Here is a 21,755-nt window from a genome sequence, read left to right on the forward strand (position 1 = left end):
GATATCTTTACCTTGTGTTATGGTCTGTGTTTTCCTCTCCCTTAGATTGTGGCTAGCTCTAACTGATTGAGAATGCAAAAGCTAATAAACTGGCACTTGCATTGTTATGGTCTTGTATATCAGGAACCAGCTGGAAAATTTCAGGGCTTCCTTTTCTATCTGGCTTTTGGCTTTGGATCAGCATAGCTCTGGCCTCTGAGAACAATTGGGGAGTGAACCAGCAGATGGAAGATCTCTCTCACTTTCTCTTTCTCTGCCTCCCCTTCTCTCTCTTTAAAAGTATCATACAGTTTCAAATGCATCAAGAGAGAAAAATAACAGAAATTAGCCATTTCCATTGATTCATTAAAAGTCAATCAGTATGTAAACAACAAAGAACTGCATGAACATAAATAATTTTCAGTAATTTATTTAAAAAATGACTAATTAAGCAGAGAAATAAAAGAGAAACATATCATCCAGGGAACAAAGGATGAATTTCTATTTCAGAAATCAGATATGAGTATTTAAATAGAAAGATTACATATAAAATTTGTCATTAAGTCCCTCACAGCAGAAATGCACCAGAGAAAATTTTCTGGGCACTGTAATGACAATAGAAAACATAATGTAAAATGTAACCACAAAAGCTGATATGTACCTACATGTACATTTAATGAAGACTGTTTAAGTTAACTTACAATTTAAACAAGAAATTCAGAAGGATTATTTTTGTAGATTAATGAGAAGGTTAATGAGGAAAAATGATGATAAAAGATGAAATCCTCATGTCCTGAATTGCACATCTCTTCCCTCTCTTATTCCCACTCTTATATATAACAGCGATCACTTTTCAGTTAAGTTTCAACACTTGAGAATAACTGTGTATTGATTACAGTATTCAACCAAAAGTATTAAGTAGAACAAACAAAAAAAAAATACTAAGAGGGATAATGTATTAAGTTGTTCATCAACAGTCAGGGCTTTAGTTAATATATGCTAAACTTATCTTCTGTATATAAAGAGAATTGAAAATTAATCTTGATGTGAATGGAAGGGGGGAGAGAGAGGGAAAGGGGAGGGTTGCAGGTGGGAGAGAAATTATGGGGGGGGGGAAGCCATTGTAATCCATAAGCTGTACTTTGGAAATTTATATTCATTAAATAAAAGTTAAAAAAAAAAAACATCTTAAATACAAAAAAAGATGAAATCCTGAATTCAGAAAATAAGCCCACAAATATTAATTTAAAGCTATAGCAAAACTAATTCTGAACTTGTATATAGGTACCATTCTTGACAAGGAGTGTAATATTTCATAGGTTTGTGAAGAATATGAAATCAGTTTTATAGTGTTAAAGTTATATTCTATCAATAATCATTACCCTGTAGTGCATTGGTGAGGAGGAGTGTGTTCCAAATAATAGGAAAAGGGGATTTCTCGTGAAATATTGTTGTCTAATTCAGAAAATCTATGTTAAATGCCATTCTCTATACTATTGATAATTGCACTTTTGGAGAAAAATGTTAGCAACCTAGATTGGAAAAAGGTAAAATATTCAATGCTATTACATTCATTTGTCTAATAAAATTGGAATAAAATTTTGGGGACTCCCAACGACAAGGAAAATGGTCCAGGGAAAATAGCAAACGAATAAGCAAATATTCCATTCATAGAAGATTCACCACAAATATGACAAATTAATTTGCATAGTTCATATTGGAGGGATCAAAAGGCAATAAAATTAACTAACTTCAAAATTTCCAAGATTATTTCTTACTTATATGAGAATCAATCTTTACATTATTTTTCATATGAGAAATAATGTACCAAAATGAAATTCCACATTACCTAAGCTTCAAACACATGGATTATATTTTTAACATGTAAGTCAATATAATGGGGATCAGGAATCACAAAAAATAGCATTAGCATGAAAATGACAAGAAACTATATGCATAAAAAGGCATGTTTGGAAAAAGAAAGTAAATAACTAAAAGTATAGTGAATCTACTTAATATAAAACATGTTGAACATTATACAGTTAGTGCAGTCAAATACAATGAAGTTAGATTCATACAATTTTTAATATAAATTTACATAGACAAAGGTTAGAATGAAAAGGAATTAAATAACCTAATTGTTTCTCTGAACTATGGAAACAAAATAAAAGACAATATTCTAATTATTTATATTGTATAAGTTTCAAAACTTGACCACAAGACAAAATCCATGAATTCACAAGTTGATTGTGTAAAAAGTGAAAATTTAATAAAAATGCTTAACTAATATTCACACTTTGTAACATCAAAGAGGAAAACAAGATTGACAGAAGGGAAAAAAGAGGATTACAGTCTACAAAGACAAGAGCAAAATTCCCATAGTTGTATAGTGTGAAAACAGAAATAAATATTGACAGATCACAGAGAAACTGTCATTATTGTAGAATTTGATAGTGATTTCATATGCCTTCAGCAAAGAAAACTAAATTTAAACTACTTTCTGCAGTAAGAAGATCATTTCTTTTTTTTTTTTTTTTTTTTTTTTTTTTTTTTTTTTTTGACAGGCAGAGTGGACAGTGAGAGAGAGACAGAGAGAGAAAGGTCTTCCTTTGCCGCTGGTTCACCCTCCAATGGCCGCCGCTGCAGCCGGCGCACCGCGCTGATCCTGGCAGGAGCCAGGAGCCAGGTGCTTTTCCTGGTTTCCCATGGGGTGCAGGGCCCAAGCACCTGGGCCATCCTCCACTGCACTCCCTGGCCATAGCAGAGAGCTGGCCTGGAAGAGGGGCAACCGGGACAGAATCCGGCGCCCCAACCGGGACTAGAACCCGGTGTGCCGGCGCCGCACGGTGGAGGATTAGCCTATTGAGCCACGGCGCCGGCTAGAAGATCATTTCTTTACTTCTTAAAAGAAAAGAAGATCTTGGGATTAGGTACCAAAAGAAAATTCATAGGTGCACACACCAAAAAGAGAAAGAAGATTTCTTTCTGCATTAAGTTAAGAAAGTACAAAGGATAAAGCTTCAATTCATGAAGACCATTGAACTAAGAGAGGCACATGGTCTTTGGCGTGTCAAAGTAAAAAAAAAATTAGATGCAAGTAAAAAATACAAGTAAAAATCCACATGTATAGATTATACTTTAAAATCTTGACATTTTAACTTTATTTTTTTTAATTTTTTTAATTTTTAATTTTAATTTTTTAATTTTTAAAATAATTAAAATTTCAAAATATTTAAAATATTACTATTTTAAAATATTTAATGGATGTTATGATTTGTTTTCAGATTTGTTTCATCAACTTGTTAAAATGGATGTCATAACAATCATGTTTGTAGAATACCAATTATTCTTTTATCAGCACTAATAAGCACAAAAGGACTGACAGTGGCATAGACATTTCCCACAAGTCTCTGGACACCCAGGACAATTGTATCATATTTCCACAATATGGTTGAGAAGGATAACATTATAATATCCACACAGTACATGATCACAAAAGAAACTCACAACAGCAGGACAGTATTGGTGGCCCTTTTTGCTAGAGAGATTCTTGGTAAAATGCTCATGCTGTGAAGGTACTCAGATCTTCTCTGATGATTATTAGCTAGGAAAATTGCCATGTATGCATTGCAGAGAAGCATGATTCCTACAAAAAGGATATCCTGTGACAATGTGAGAATAAAAAATATTTCCATGAAGATAGAGTTCATTGAGGAAAGTGAGCAGTACTTACTGACATGGAGTAGATGGGTAATGTTTGAATGAGCTACAGTGTACATTATCATGCTACTCTTGGAGGACAAGTTCAAGGACCAAAAACAGAAGAAAGCATGGATAGCATAATTTGTGAGTTTTTGCTTAAGTCTTATGCAGGAGGTGCTGGGGCTGATGGAAATGACCTGAATGATCCTAAGGAGGCAGGTGGTACAGATGGAGAGACCCCTCATCAACCTGATCATATAGAACAAAGCCTTACATTTTACATTATTTGGAAAATTCAGTGACTTGAACATGTCTGCAGATAAAATATCCAGTGTAGAGAGTAGCAACACTATGCGGACAAAAGCCAGGTGACAGATGGTCACATCAGTAGGCTTAGGCCTATGAGTGTGGTAGATTGTGAAGATGTGGAAGAAAAGAAGGAAGGCATTGGCTAAGATTCCAATTCCAGCTTGGAAAAAAAAACATATTTCTTAATAACATAATTGGAAATTTCATTGATCTTAACAGCATAGAAGAAACATGTTAGATACCTGAAAATCAAACAAAAAGGTGACCTATCATCAGTAGTTTTTCTGTCATGAAAATAATCAAAAATCATTTTTATTTTGCCCACTTACTTCTAATAAATCCAGTTTATTTTACATAAATTCTTGGTAGTAAAATTCTGAACTACCCTCTACAATAAATGAAGTTTTGTCCCAACATCCAACATCCATTTTCTGAACCCTTTGAATATCCCTCTATTTGTAGATTTCAAAAACTTTTGCAACAAAATAAATGTGTTTTTAATTTCGTTTTCCTGTAAACTTTTTGAAGCATTCTGTTTAAACACACACACACACACACACACACACACACACACAGAGCAAACAAAATTTGTATTCAGCAAAGAATGGCTAAAGTAGAAAATTCCTCTACAACCATATCACCTGCATGAGTAATGTGTCAAAGGACACATTTTCCAGGTGATTAAGCACTTGTTGAAATTTCTTCAAAGGCTAATATACCAAACATATTTATGTATCAGAGCTGAAGAACTTATTGTTCCATAAACATACATCTGCACCCTCTGGACAATATAGATCCAGGAAAAGCCCCAGGATCATATTGACTAAAGGACTATTTCCATGTTTGAAGGATCATAATCAATTCTATTCCATTAATTAATGTTAGCATGGAGTAATATCTATGCAATTCTTATAGCTGTATATGTATATAATTACATTGATCTACTCCTACTACTATTAGCAATTCAGTAAGAGACACAATAATTACATAAACAAGTAGATAAGTGTTTAAATATTTTATTCTTACTGCATAGCAATATTTGGATGATTCTCTCTAACTTGTATCCTTCATTCTGTAATTGCCCACCATTCCCTGAAACAGATTTGATCTCACAGATCTTCAGTTGCTGTCTTTTTAAAATGAGGCTCTTGGGTAACATGCAGCCAGAATGAGGGAAAATCATGGTTGATGTGGAAGGTCATTAACAGATGAAGTACAATCACTTACATAATTTATTTTGAAGAGTTGTCTAAATTCCCCAGATTAGGTGGTCTATACCATATGTAAGAATACAAAAATAATATTTATTGTATATTTACATTTTAAACTTAATTTAACATCATAAGTTTTTCTGTGAGTAATCTGACAGTCTCATCATTTCATGATCACTGAATTTATAATAAAATTCTACTGATGTGTGAGAAATGGAATAGAAGAAAGTTTGAGCATGGTCACCTATAATTCTGTCAGAGTGTAAAGAATAATTGGGTCCTTTATTGAACAAGGTAACTACTTAAAATCTGGATGTACAGCTCAGTTATCACTCTAAGAAGTGACAACCTGTGGATACTTGGTCTGAAGGTGAAGCCCATGAACAGTCTCAGGATACAGAAAGTGTGGACAACATTCATTTGCTTTATTCCGGCTTTCAACTTATATTCCAATGCACAAAGGTAATCCTGGATCACAGTGAGGATAATACCACAATTAAATGAACCAGAAATCAAAAGATTGATAAAATTTCTGGGCTTAGTTAGACATTCACATAAAACAAAAGAACTGTAATGACAGACAGAAGCCACCTGCACAAACTCAAATGCTATTTTTAAATGCACAAACATGGCCGGCGCCATGGCTCAATAGGCTAATCCTCCACCTTGCGGCGCCGGCACACTGGGTTCTAGTCCCGGTTGGGGCGCCGGATTCTGTCCCGGTTGCCCCTCTTCCAGGCCAGCTCTCTGCTATGGCCAGGGAGTGCAGTGGAGGATGGCCCAGGTGCTTGGGCCCTGCACCCCGTGGGAGACCAGGAAAAGCACCTGGATCCTGGCTCCTGCCATCGGATCAGCGCGGTGCGCCAGCTGCAGCGGCAGCCATTGGAGGGTGATCCAACGGCAAAAGGAAGACCTTTCTCTCTCTGTCTCTCTCTCTCACTGTCCACTCTGCCTGTCAAAAAAAAAAAAATGCACAAACACACACACATAAAGTGTGTGTGTGTGTGTGTGAGAGAGAGAGAGAGAGAGAGAGAGTTATCTTCCACCACTGGTTCACCCCTCTAGATGCTCACAAATAAAGAAAATTTACATACCTTAAATAAAAATTTTTAAAAATAAAATAATCTTTAAAGAAAAAGTATCAAATTATGTTTTCTTTTACTTGTTTATTTAATAAACTTGAATTCTACAGCATGTCCATAATCATTTATTATTCCAAGAGCTTTCTGGTTCATTCTTTGAAGTTTTCCAAATAGAAATGTGTGTCTTCTGGGAACATATTCTTATCTCTGTGCAGAAACTCCAGTAGCGATTACAGTGCTGTCTTGTGGTTCATGGTTTTCTGATGTTATTAGATAGTTTAGGATATCTTGGTTAAGATCTTGGATGAGGATTGATGAGTATAATACCTTCATTAGGAGGCTGGAGGGAGTCCTTATGTTGTTATTCCAGATTACAAGTCATATCAAAAAATAAATGAGAAGAAACTCAGGACAGGAAACCCAAGGATAAGCCTGGTATGATGATGAGAGTGCACTGAGCAGTTATGGGGCAATGGGAGCTGTGAGATATAGGGATAAGTTATGTGTGCTGTTAATGGACTCTCTCCAGGACCTTTGCATACACTCATCTAAGTTTGTTTCTCTTGACAATCAGGCTAGCGTCACATTTACCTGCTTTAGAAAATATTTAAGTATGCCAACTGCCATGATTTTAGACCTCTCAGGTACAGTTTCTCATTCCTTAATTGGCATCATCTTTTTCTTTTTGGGCTGTTAACTTCATTTGTGAAGAATCAGATAGTCCTAACCTTCACTGGGTAAATGACCTGGTCCTGCCCTGTTAAAGTGGGAATCTTTATCCCCAAGCTGTGGGGAGACTGAAGCTCACAGTAACCTCTTCAATTCAGCCCATCTCCAGCCCCCAGATGCCTGACCTGGATCTAATGTTTCCCACGAGCATGTGTTTTGTCTTGTGAGCAGTGAACTCTCAAAACAGTGTGACAACAAGCCATATTTCTGTTTTTCATACAATTTTGTGTTTTGCCTGGAGTCAATAATTATGTTAGCATAATTTTCTGTGTACTTATCAGGTAACTGCACATACCACAGCTACTATGCTGTATGATACACACAGTTTATGAGGTGTCTGTAAGTATTGCTAAAATTTTCTGAATCTAGGTGCTCACATGTTGAATAAAATATTAGCACACTAGGCAGCATAACATTTTATTGCTTTAAAATCCCAAAATTTTCATTATCAATTTGAATGCAACTTTAAGAACTTTATATCTATATCTTTATATAGAATTGTTACTCCATTACTGATTTTATCAAGTTAGCTACTACATCCTATAATCAAAATCAAACATCTTCTATAAATGAGAAATTTTCTCATTTTACCTTAGACTTTATTATTCCTACCTGAATAGCTAGCTAAGAAAACCCTACTTTATGACCATCCTAACACAGATACCATGAGTTTCTTTATCATTATATGATCTTGCTCTAAGTGCTGCAAGTTGTCCTAACTCAGGTTAACAGGATTTAAGCATCGGAAGGGCAGCAGAATCGTTATCAGTAGTGGATATATGTTTGTTTGTTTTTTATATTCTTGGATCTGTTAACTAACTTCCATTTTAAATTTTCCAAAATGTATCATACCACATTTTTGCATTTCAGCAAATATGCATGCATATGTTTGTCTTTTAATTATGGTACACCCTAAAATATTCATTATTGGTAAGGGGAATCAAAGCAGAAAATTACTTTGTCATGTCCATCAGATTTATTTTTTTAATTTTTTCTTTTGTTTTATTATTTTTATCCCATATTATCAAAATTAATCAGCTCACCAATGTTTTCACTACAAATATATGATTGTTCTTTTGGGCCTTTACATTTTAACATGATAAATTCACTGAAAATTGTTTGACTTGTCCTAGCAACTTCCATCTTCATGGTCTATCAAATCATTTTAGGATGATATGCGCTTTTACACATTTGATGAGATACCTTTTTCACATGTTTATTTTTTTAGTCTCACCATTTGCCATTCACTTTAAAATGCCCATGCATTGGATTGAGACACTATTTCCACAGTTTCAAGATTATATGTGGGAATATGAGGGGAAGGAGGAAGAAGAGTTGGAGGGTGGGAGGGAGGAGAGGGTCATATTGCCATGTTCCTAAATCAGTATGTATGAAACACAGGAAACCTGTATATATTAAATAAAATTTCAAAAAGAAAAAAATATTATTGCAATAAACTGGGGCTGGAAATGTTGCATAGCAGGTAAAGCTGCCACCTGCAGTGCTAACATCCCATATAGGCACCAGCTCATGTCCCGAATGCTGCACTTATGATTCAGCTCTTTGTTATGGCCTGGGAAAGCAGTAGATGTTGGCCCAAGTCCTTGATCCCCTGCACCTGTGTGGGAGACCTAGCGAAACCCCTGGCTCCTGGCTTCAGATAGGTGCCACTGAGGAGTGAACTAGCAGATGGAAGGCCTGTCTCTTTATCACCTTCTTTCTCTGTGTAATTCAAATAAATAAATCTTTAAACAACAATAAAAAGGAAATAAACTGCTTATGATTCCCTTGTTAAATGACTGCAACATTTCTGTATTTTAAATTAATTTTGACTATTTAATTTATATCCATTATATCTTCTTGTGAACCCATTCTGCTCCTATAACATTCCCCACTGGTATACCCAGTAGTCAAAATATAATACACATAGAAAAATGAACATTTATCTATTGTATTTGAATTTATATCTACCACCTGACTAAATACTCAACCTAATTTATGTCAAATCTAGCACAAGAAATTTCAGGGTACATTATTTTGCTTTGTCTCTGGTAAGGCATCATCTGTCTAAATTCTAGAAAATGCCTGAGCAAATTTCATGTTCATACTATTTGAGAACAATCTAATGCCACTTCCATCACTCTTATTAGCAGTCTTTTATAGCCTTTATGTATTATCATGAAGCTTTAACATTTCATGAAGGGCATTAGGCTATTTACTTGTTTGGTCTTTGAATTCATGGAGCTCACTTTTTTTGGAATGTTGAAGCAACCCAGCATAACAAGGATAAATATCATTTGGTCCAGATGGATGATCTTTCCGATACATTTTGGAGTTGATTAGCTAGTATCTTGTTGAAGGGTTTTGCATCTATGTTCAGTCTTGTTTTATTTTTTTCAAGTTTAATTATTTTTTTCATCCTACTAACTTGGGGTTTGGGTTTTTTTTCTAGGTCCTTGTGATGCATTGTTAGACCTTTCTAACTTCTTGATGTAGATGCTAATTGCTGTAACATTTCCTTTTAACATTCCTTATGCTGGATCCCATAAATTTGGATATATTGTGTTGTTATCTTAATTTGTTCCTCAGATATTATTATTTCCATTTTTCATCCACTGTTCAAAATGGACATTTGTTCAATCTCCTTGTGTTTGTAAACTCCACAGTTGTAGGGTGAACCTGTACTATAGGTGTCAATTAGGTTCCTTTGGTCTGTTAGGAGATTAGTCATATTTCTTCATTTAATTTTGAATATTTCATATGTGCATTGACAAAAGGTAGGTGTTAAAGTCCCCCATTATTATTTTTAAGACTTACTTATTTATTTGAAAGGCAGCATTACAGAGAGGCAGAGGTAGAGAGAGAGAGAGAGAGAGAGAGAGAGAGAGAAGTCATCCATCCGATGGTTCAGTCCCCAGAATGCTGCAACAGCAGGAGCTATACTGATCCAAAGTCAGAAACCGGGAGTCTCTTCCAGGTCTCCCATATATATATGGCGGTGACCAAAACTTACAGAATCAAATTACTTCTCAGTAATTAACCAGATAACCAAGCCAACAAAGTAACTGGAGACCTTTGAAGGAGAACAGATCAACACATATGAGATGTTTAGAATGTAGTCACTGGGCATACAGACACAGGAGAAAACCCTGAGATGTGGTAATATTGGTTCCAGAAACATAAGGAGGACAATGGCTATAGGTAAATGGCATTGAGGCATCTGATAAAGACAATTGCTTCAAGCATTGGCATAAAGATATCTAAAGTCTTGCATGATATGGAAGCTCAGGAAATAAAGTCACTCCATGGTAGGCTCAAAACCATTCTGAACAAGGAATGTAGATAACTGATAGAAGATCAAGACTACATGCAGAGAGGCTGGAACACACAAAGATCATCATTGAATGCAGAGTGGAGACAAGCAAAGAAAGTTCTGTTATAGACACGGGGGTGGAAACTCATATGACTGGCACATGGTGTAGGCACAAGCGATGCTAGGAACTTTTGAGAGCTGATATAGATGATAGATTTTAAAAATAACACAATAGCAGCTCTTTCTCCTGAGCATACCTGTGTTGCTTGTCAGTGTGCCTTCTGCTTTAAATAAGTCTTGCCTCTATTCATTTTCCTTAAATCTCTTCCTTGAGTCCTTCTGGATAGGGTTCAGTACAAAATCTAAGAGACCGTAGATTTTGAAATAGATGATGAATGGTGACTAATATTCTGATAAGGTAAATCCCAAGTAACAATAAACCATGCAGTTATCTGAGAAAAGAGCCTTTCAGGAAGGAAGGAAGACCACATGCTGCTGAAAAGAAGGGGTGAAGGGTCTCGGGAGGATGGGGTGACAGGTGGGGTTAGTGTTGAGGTCTGGGAAGGTGCCGAAGGTCGTGTAGAGCTTGCAGGCCCTACGAATGCTTCAGACTTTTACTCTCAAGTAAAGAAGGCACTGAAGGAATTTGACCTCACTTCAATTTCACAGAGATGTCTCTGGTTGCCTGCTCTGGGTTTCAGGAGGGAGGCAGCTGTGTCCAACCATAACCTGAAGGATTAGTCCAGATGAGAGGTGCAGGGGCTTGAGAGCAATTGTGGAAAGGGAGAGGCACTCCTGCGTGTCCACCATGATGCATCCTTTCCTCAGACTTCCATCAGTAGCCCCAACTCACTGCAGTATTGACATCTCTGATGTCCTCCTCCTTTCCTGTCCAAAACCTTCTTCATGTGTTATTTCCCATCCTCTTCATACAAGCACTTGCTGCCTAAATCCAACACCTCATCTGTGAAGCCTTCTAAGAGGCAGTCGTAGCTTGTGCCTGACCCAGCTTCTCTAAGGAAGCTTCTAACTTATGCTTGGGGAGAACATACAAACCAAATCCAGACTTTTCTAGGGCTCTAAAAATAAAAAAAATTAAATTAAAATAGGACAACAGACAACTCGAGTCACAGTGAAACAGAACTGTAGGTTTAGGACATCAAAATTGATTATGATGGTAACTATGACAGTACAATAGTTTCCATGTTGTCACAATTTATGTTGCCATAAAAAGTGTTTTATGACATTACGATGATATGTTTATGTTTTTGCTAATCATACATCACACTTTATGGCATATACTTGATTAAGAATTCACAATGGATTTTAGGACATCACACTTATGTCATAGCAATTGTTTATGACATCTAAACAGTGGTTTATGACATAACAATTATTACAAAACAATAGCATATTTATGACATCATGATCGTGGTTTTAAGAATAAGATATTGGTTTGTGATATCACAATCAACTATTTTTTTAGCATTTCTACAGGAAAGGACATTATAATGATGGATTTATACACCACAATAAATTTGGACATCACAATGTTTTTAGGACCTTAGAGTTGATTGCCCATCTCTTTGGTGATTTAAAACATCACAATTGCATATGAAAGCACTGTTGGTTTATGATATCACCATTGATTTTGATATAAAAATTCTTCATTACAGCATGATGGCTTATAGCATCATAATTGATTATGCCATCAAAAAGTTCATTTTATTATGTCACAGTGGTTTTATCTCTTCAAAATCGATTATGATTTCATACCATCAGATTATGATGTAACAATAGTGGTTTATCATATCCAAATTTATAAATCAGAAACATTAGTATGAAATTATGATTACAAAATAACAGTGATTATTTATAACACCACAATATTTATATGATGTCACATTTGATTTTGACAGCCCAATTATTTTTAAATTTTTACAGTGTTAGATGTATGGATATAAAATTGTTTAGGACAGTAGAATGTTTTTTATGGCATCACAATTGAATTTTATATCCTACTGATGTTTATAACATCACAATTGATTATGAAAAGAAATTGGTTGATTCACAAAACTGCCATGGTGGACTTACGGTGTAATGATATTAGTTTATGGTATCACAATTTATTTTGACATGACAACCATGACTTATGACATTACAATTTCATTCATTACATCACAAAAATTGGAATTTAACCTCCCAATGGTAGGGTTACTGTATGACAATATTGGTTTATGACCTCACATTGATTTCCTGACATTATAACTGATTTCTCACACAATTGTTTTATGACATTAGAATTTTGGATTTGTGACATCACAATTGTTGCTTATATATCACAATTCTATGGCATCAGAACAGATTATGGCATCCCAATGATTTTTAGAACATCATAATTGATTATTACATAATATTGGTGGCTTATGGCATCAAAAAGATGACATTGCAATGGTATTATGACATCACACTAAATGTCAACATCATATTGTATTTATGAAATCACAATGGCAATTTTATGATTTCAAAGGTTTATTATAGTACAATGTATTTATGACATCACAGTTATGGCAGTAAAGTATTAGTTTATGAAATCACCTTATATTTTGATGTCATCATTGTTTATGACATGATAGTCTGTTTTATGACTTTACAATTGCCTATATCACAATGGTAGTTCTTAAATTTGAGAACTTATTTGTGCTTGTAGTATGATAAAAATGTGTTTAATATCTGTCCCCAATTTCTGGTGCGAATATATTAAGGGTTCAAACAAATTACATCCTAATACTGTGACTTTCATTTACTGAAAAGACAGAATATGCCTTTCTGTTTATGGATCCAATGAATTTTATATTCAATTATTTACTTTTGTTGAGAACTTCGATATTTGATAGTATTACTCTGTGTATCTAATATTAGCTCTTTCTTTCCTCCTATACATTTTAATTTTCATGGTTATATAATCTGAATTTTTGTCATGAGTTCTTTCTTGTGATACACAAATAGCTTTCTGAATGTACATATTCCAAGGTCCACCAGGGTGACAGCTATTATGAAAAGAGCTATAAATATTTATAGCAAATATGCTGTGAAGTTCAAATGACTGTTGTGCATCAATAAGAAGATGTTCACAAGAATTTATTAATGAATTTGGGCTTATTTCACGTGTAATGATTATTATTCCAAGCAATAAGATGCTTCTCTGTATTGTATGTATTGAAGAAGTTTTCTCTGCCTAATAGTCCTTACCAGGAAGGTAGCAAGAATAGGTGCAGCTACAGATAATTTGGAATGAGCACCAGTCCGTGGTAGTAACAAGAGGGAAATAATGGGCATTTCCATAATTTTAAATGTGTCACATTCCATTTTTGACACTTGTTAACACAATGACATTTTATGTTTTTTTGAAAGATTTATTTTTTACTTGAGAGTCAGAATTACACAGAGAGAGGAGAGGTAGAGGTAGAGGTAGAGAGAGAGGTAGAGAGAGAGAGAGAGAGGGCTTCCATCCTTTGGTTCACTCCCCAGTTGTCTGCAGTGAGTGGAACTGCACCGATCCAAAGCCAGGAGCCAGGAGATTCTTCCGGGTCTCACACACAGGTACAGTGGCCCAAGGACTTGGGCCATTTCTACTGCTATCTCAGGCCATAGCAGGGAGCTGGATCAGAAGTGGAGCAGCCGGGACTAGAACCAGCACCCATATGGGATGCCAGCAGTTCAGGCCAGGGCATTAACCCACTGTGCCATAGCACCAGCCCCTTATGTTTTAATCCAAGGAAATCACGGGGAAATAGTTTATGATGCTGACAGTGTATGACATACTCATGAATCTCTTCAACAACCCAAGTCTTATTTTTGTTGAGGTGAAACCAGTCCTGGTCTTCATGACCTATTTTATTTTTGCCTGCGTAATTCAATAGCCAAACTTGGAAAGATCTCCTGCATTGTATGGTGCACTGTTTCCTATTAGGTACTCCACTTAAAATAAGGAAAACTATGTAACATATCATTAAAAATCAACTTTTTAATTCAAATGAGACCAAGTTGAGGAGGTTGACATAATTCAAGTCTACAAAAAAGATGAGATATTATAAAAATTTCAGTCAGACTTTTTTTGCTGTTTAGAAAATGTGTTCTTGATGCTAATTTTTCAATGTAAAGTTAGATACCAAAATATTATACTTGAATTGTAAAGAAATCATCACAAATAATCTGGAAACTAAAGGCATTGGATATAATTACACAAAATAAAATCTTAAAATTCAGTGCATCTGTTTTTGGAAAAAATAAGGGTAGGCAATAAATAGTAGCCATTGTTTAATAAAGTGGAATAAAACACACTTTAATGAAATAAGTGATGGCACCTGAGCTTTTCAGGAACCCTGGGTGTGTGTATATCTTCACTAGGTAGAAAGGGATGTCAGGGATGATGTCATCATTCGTTATATATTTCTACTTCTAATACATATTCAGCATAGTTTTAAAAATGTCTAAGGCATGGATTGTATGTGGTTGAAAAATAGGTAGTCTTTCCTTCTTGATTCCCCATAATAAAAAGATATATTCATGGTTCATATTCATATGTACAAGCATTAAGTATTCCAATACTGCTTGTTCTTAATTTGTTTGATGAATCTCTGCTTCTCCTTAATGTCACTTGAAAGATTTCAAAAGTGTCTTTTACTTCCTTGGTTAAGTTTATTCCAAGGTATTTGATTGTTTTTGTAGCTCTTGTGAATGGGATTGATCTTAGCAGTTCTTTCTCAGCCATGGCATTGCCTGTGTATACAAAGGCTGTTGATTTTTGTGCATTGATTTTATATCCTGCTACTTTGCCAAACTCTTCTATGAGTTCCAATAGTCTGTTAGTAGAGTTTTCTGGAACCCTTAAATAAAGAATCATATCATCTGCAAAGAGGGATGGTTTGACTTCTTCCTTCCCAATTTGTATCCCTTTAATTTCTTTTTCTTGCCTAATGGCTCTGGCTAAAACTTCCATACTATATTGAATAGCAGTGGTGACAGTGGGCATCCCTGTCTGGTACCAGATCTCAGTGGAAATGCTTCCAACTTTTCCCCATTCAATAGGATGCTGGCCATGGGTTTTTCATAAATTGCTTTGATTGTATTAAGGAATGTTCCTTCTATACCCAATTTACTTAGAGTTTTCATCATGAAAGGGTGTTGTATTTTATCAAATGCTTTCTCTGCATCTATTGAGATAATCATATTTTTTTTTCTTCTGCAGTTTGTTAATGTGGTGTATCACGTTGATTGATTTGCAAACGTTGAACCATCCTTGCATACCAGGGATAAATCCCACTTGGTCTGGGTGGATGATCTTTCTGATGTGTTGTTGCATTCTATTGGTGAGAATTTTATTGAGGATTTTTGCATCTATGTTCATCAGGGATATTGGTCTGTATACTTCTGGTATTAGAATTTGCCCCTATACACAGTGACTGATATAATTAGGTAAACCATGTAAATCCTTCTAGATTAAGAAATCATTTTGGCCATCTGCACAGCTCTTTTCCATGACAGGTTTTTCCTGTGACTAGAATGATATCAATGTCAAATTACTGTAATTGTCTCATTGAAAGATTAAAGGGAGGCTGGTGCCATGGCTCAATAGGGTAATCCTCTGCCTGCGGCACCAATACTCTGGATTCTAGTCCTGGTCGGAGTACTGGATTCTGTCCTGGTTGCTCCTCTTCCAGTCCAGCTCTCTGCTGTGGTCCAGGAAGGCAGTGGAGGATTGCCCAAGTCCTTGGGCCCTGCACCCACATGGGAGACCAGGAGGAAGCACCCGACTTCTGGTTTCGGATAAGTGCAGCGCTCCAGGCACAATGCGCTAGCTGTAGTGGGGGTGAACCAATGGAAAGGAAGATCTTTCTCTTTGTCTCTCTCTCACTGTCTAAATCTGCCTGTCCCTCCCAAAAAGATTAAAGAGAGATTTTGATATTTTGAATTCAGTTACCCCTAGAATCATTGAGGTTAATAGCACACAAAGTTTCTGACCTTGAGTATGTTCCTAATTTAGTGGAGGCAAACCCAGTAGGCAAAGCACAAATATTCCAGTCATTGTTCTCCTCTTAAAGCAAAGTATTTAAATTTCCCATGTTTAGAATCTCAACTATACATTTGCCTCCACTAAATTTGAAACATACTCAAGGTCAGAAACTCTGTGTGCTATTAATCTCAGTGATTCTTGGGATAACTGAATTCAAAATATCAAAATCTCTCTGTCCTTAATGTGTTGTCCAATGTGAATTAATGCTATAACTAGTACTCAAACAGTGTGCTGTCCATCACATTAGGTTATATATGAAATTTCCAATAATTACATCATGTCAGCACATAAAATGTCTCAGAAATTAAAGCTTTTGGGATTTTGTGCTTAGGAATATGCAATCCAGAATGTTGAAGCATTTACATTGAACTGTTTCATTTATGTCCAGAATTACCAAACGTGTTCCCTCTTTCAGAAGCAAAGGCCTTAGTCCCTAAATTTCTTCCCAGAAGCTTGAATCACAACTCTAGATTGAGTCTTTCACATTTATTCCTGGTCTCCATGTCTGGGTTCCTGAATCCAAGCATTTGTTCTTAGATTCAAATTGTTTCCTGGGATCTGGGTACATCCCTTCAATCCCCAGTCCTAGTATCCAGGAATGACTCTACAACTTAAATTCATGATTCTGTCCCTGGGAGCATCCTCTAGATAGACAAGGCCCACATTTATAACTTGGATGTGACTCCACATCCTCAGCTTCCACTTTGAGGCTTAGTACACTGTCTCCTTCACTAAAGTTCCTACTGCAGAATAGCCCTTGGCATTCACAGACTTCCATCATGCATTTCATGCACTGCAGTCTGGAGTGACAGAACTACAGCGGTTTAGCACCCTGTGTTAACTCTTACAGGCAGATGATGGGGAAGGTGGACTGATCCTCTGTGCACCAAATGGGTTCAGCTGGGTAAGGGAAAAGGGTGCTTTCTCTGTGCTTATATTTGGTGCTTCTTCCTTTCTCCTTGGAATTACTCTCACACACAAGTTCAAAGTTACGTATCAGCTCAAATTGCAGTCAAACTTGCTGTCCCATGGAGAAACACTCTCCCAAGAGAACTGTCAATGCCCTGGCACCAGTGGCCCAGTTGAACAGATTAATATAGAATAAGTCTCTCCAGGTGCAGCTGTGGGAACATCAGAAAAAGTTATGAAGTGGGACTCAGCACGGGGATCTGATATGTGACTGAGCTGAGAAAAAACAGTACATGCGGAGGTGGATTGGATGAGCCAGAAGGGACAGAAGGCCTTTTCAGAGAAATGAAGTTGAACTCATTTTCTCCTACCCACAGGGAAAATCCCACCAATGCTACAGCACTTGCCATATGATCTGCTCACATTGTTTATGGCATCACATGAATGGTTTATGATATATGTTTAGAATATGATGACAAAATGGTGGATGATATTACAATGGTTTAGGACTTCATAATGGGTGCTTTATAACAACACAAATATTGTTGTTAACATGCCATGGGTTGATTTATGATGTCACCATATTTTATGACATTAAGATGATTATTTTAAAATATCACAATGGTGAATAATATCACAATGTTTTGTGGTACCACAATGGTTAGCTTATGATATTTCTGTCTGGTTTATGAAATCCCAAGTGTGAATGGCATCGTGATGTTTTATGACATCAGAAGTTTTAATTTATTACACATGGTTTGTGACATCATGATGTGAGTGACATCACTGTAGTTCACAACATCACAATGCTTATTCTAGTGCAGCACAATTCTGAATGTTTATGATACCACGATATTTGGTATATGCATCAAGGAATTGAATGACATCATAGTTGTTTTGATTATGTCTCAGTGGTGAATGACACAAACTATTGTTCAGCTTTATCATCTCAATGTTTGTTTCATAACATCACATTGTGAATGAACAATTTTAAATTCATGATGGTTTATGACATCAGAATGTGATTGACCTAATTTCACTCCATCAAATGGTTGGTTTATGATATCACAGAGTTGAAAGGGATCACAAATCTTCATGACATTGTAGTGTTTGCTTTATGACCTCACAATGGTACAAAATATTACAAATGTTTATGATATAACTGTTTTAGAGATTAAAATGGTAAGTTTATGGCATTACAGTGCTAAATGATATCAAATTTTATTATCACACCACAATGGTTTAAGACAACAAAATAATTCATTTATGATATCACAGTAGACTAACCACAAATATTTATGGTATCACAACATTCAGCCTAGGACATATCAAGTGATGGGAATGTACATAAAAATTATGAATGACATCATAATATTCCATGACAACACAATGATTGCCATATGGCATGTCAATGATTGACATCACAAAATTTATCACATCATGCAATTACATCATGCAATTATAATAACTCACTAGTTTAGTGTGTCAATATGCTTTTTATGAATTCACAATTGATTGTATCAGTGATAAGTATATTAAAACAAAATGGAAGCTGGCACCGCCGCGGCTCACTAGGCTAATCCTCCACCTTGCAGTGCCAGCACACCGGGTTCTAGTCCTGGTCAGGATGCTGGATTCTGTCCTGGTTGCCCCTCTTCTAGGCAAGCTCTCTGCCGTGGCCAGGGAGTGCAGTAGAGGATGGCCCAAGTGCTTGGGCCCTGCACCCGCATGGGAGACCAGGAGAAGCACCTGGCTCCTGGCTTCGGATCAGCGCGGTATGCAGGCCGCAGTGCGCCGGTCGCAGTGGCCATTGGAGTGTGAACCAACGGCAAATGAAGACCTTTCTCTCTGTCTCTCTCTCTCATTGTCCACTCTGTCAAAAAAAATAAAATTAAAAAAAATGGAGGTATACAACATCCCAATTGATTGATGCATTGCAATTGTAGCTTTAGAATTCACAATTATTTCTATGAAATTTCAATGTTTAGTTTATGACATCAAGATGGACTTACATTACAATAAGTTTATGATATCACAGTGAATTTTATGACACATTTGATTATGATGTTACAACCTTTTTGATGCCACAATTGATTAAAACATCATAAATGCAGTTTGTGACATCACAATTGTCTGGTTGTGATATCACAGTGCCTTCATAGCACCTCAATAGTTGTTTATAACATCAAAATGTGTTATGATATTACAATTTTTTATGACAATCCAACTGGTTATGACTCAGCAATGCTAAGTTTATTACAACACAATTAGCTTTTTGATATCACACTTGAATAGGCATCACAGTGGCTTTTGTTGCATCATAATTGTAGATAACATCACAGCACTCATTTTACAATATAAAAGTTGTGTTTTAATGCATCACAATTCAATACAACAGTATTTCAGTGATGATATCACAAGAGCTTTTACACGATCATAATTCCTAAATGGTTTTTATGACTTCACAATTATAATGTAACAATCATAACATCATGATATCACAGTGGTGGGTTATCACATGCCAACTGATTATTATATAAAAAGCAATTTTATTTCATAACAAATGATTGTTTCATCACTATGTTAGCTCTATGATATCACTGTGATATTTTGATTTTACTGTAAATTTTGACATGGCAAATATTTTTCATGAAATCACAATGCCATTCTCATGACATTACAAATATTTCTAGCAACATAATGATGTTTGTCTTCACAGTGGATTATGACATAACAATTGTAGCTTTATGACTATATTTTTATTTAATCATAATTGATAATGACATCATAATGCAATATACAACACAATTTTAGGATATCATAATTGGTTCTGACATTTCTAAGATATTTTATGGTATTATAATGCCTTACAATATCACAAATGTGGTTTATGACACCAAATTGTGGCTTATGACATCAAAGTGGTTATAACATCACATTTATTTTGATTATATCACAATGGTAGTTGTATGGAATAACAATAATAGTTTCTAACATTACAATTATATTTATGGCATCAGAATTGATTAGAGCAACAATATTAGTTTTATGATTTCAAGACTCAAGTTTTTATGACTTCACAGTTTATTATAAAATCACATTTTTAGCATTACAACATCACAATATTTTATGACATTGCAGCAGATTTTCACATCACAATGATTTTATGACATCAAAATGGATCATGACATTACAAAGAAGATCTATCATATCTAATTATGACAAGTGTTCTATGACGTAAAAATTGATTATGTAAAACATTGGTAGGTTTTTCTTTACATGAAGGTGGATTATCACATTGAAATTGATTATGAAAATAATGGTTGCTTTATGAGATCACAATGGTCTGCTTTATAATCACAATGTTGATCTATAATATCAAAATGCTTTTGTGACATTAAAATTGATAAACTCACAAAGGTGGTTTATGACATTACAAATGCTTATGACAAAACAATGGTTTAGACATCACAATGGCAGTTTGATGGCATACCGATGCTGGTTAGTTCACAGCGGTTTTTAGACTTGTACATGTCATTACAATGATTATGAGATCACAATAGTGCTGTATGTTAAAATTCATTAAGAATCAATATTGGTTGACCTATGACATCACAATGAACTTTATAACATCACAATTGACATCAAATGCTTTTAATAACATTGAAATTATGATTTCACAAAGGTGGCTTATGAGCCCAGCATATTGTTTTATCACATAAAATTATCACAGAGTTAAGGTTTTTATGGTATAAAATTATTGTAGCATCACAAGGGCTGAATTATGATAAAAATGGAGTGGTTAATCACATCCAATGATTATGACATTGCAGTGCCTATATGACAACAATTATGACATCACAAGGGTGGTTTATGTTTTTACAGGTTTACATCATAAAAATTGATTATTATAAAAAATTGCTGGTTTATCATATAACAATAATAGGTTTATCACATCTATGAGATGTTGTTGACACATTTTATGACATAAGGTTTATTATGATATCAAAAAGCTATAATACCATGAAGGAAGTAACATAACATGGTAGTTTATGACATCTCAGTTTTTTATGACATCACATGGTAAGTTTTTGATATCATAATTTTGGCTTATCTCATCACCATAGATTATGATATCACCTGCATTTCTTTTATGTCACAGTTGGTTATAATGTCACAAAGTAAGTTTATGGCTTCACAATGGGTTTTAGGGAATCAAAATTGTTTTTATAACAATTCATTTTGATATATCAATGGAATCTATGACATTCCACTCAATTATGAAATCATAAATTTTATGGTACCAAATAAATTATGAATTCACATTGATTGTTAATACAATTATGATTGATTACTGCATCACAATCTTTGGTTTATGACATCACTGTCGCTCCCCCTCTTCACGGAGGAACGACACTGGACCCTGCGCTATTCTTTTGTCTGCT

At 35.3% G+C, this 21,755-nt stretch overlaps 1 pseudogene; it reads right to left on the reverse strand.

Annotated features, from left to right (window-relative positions):
• Positions 1–3,302: 3,302 nt before the first annotated feature.
• On the reverse strand, positions 3,303–9,340 carry LOC149119377 (putative vomeronasal receptor-like protein 4; annotated as a pseudogene).
• Positions 9,341–21,755: the final 12,415 nt, after the last annotated feature.

Source organism: Oryctolagus cuniculus, chromosome Y (genome assembly GCF_051225735.1).
Source record: "Oryctolagus cuniculus isolate XC-2025 breed Fujian yellow rabbit chromosome Y, ASM5122573v1, whole genome shotgun sequence".
Classification (NCBI taxonomy): domain Eukaryota; kingdom Metazoa; phylum Chordata; class Mammalia; order Lagomorpha; family Leporidae; genus Oryctolagus; species Oryctolagus cuniculus.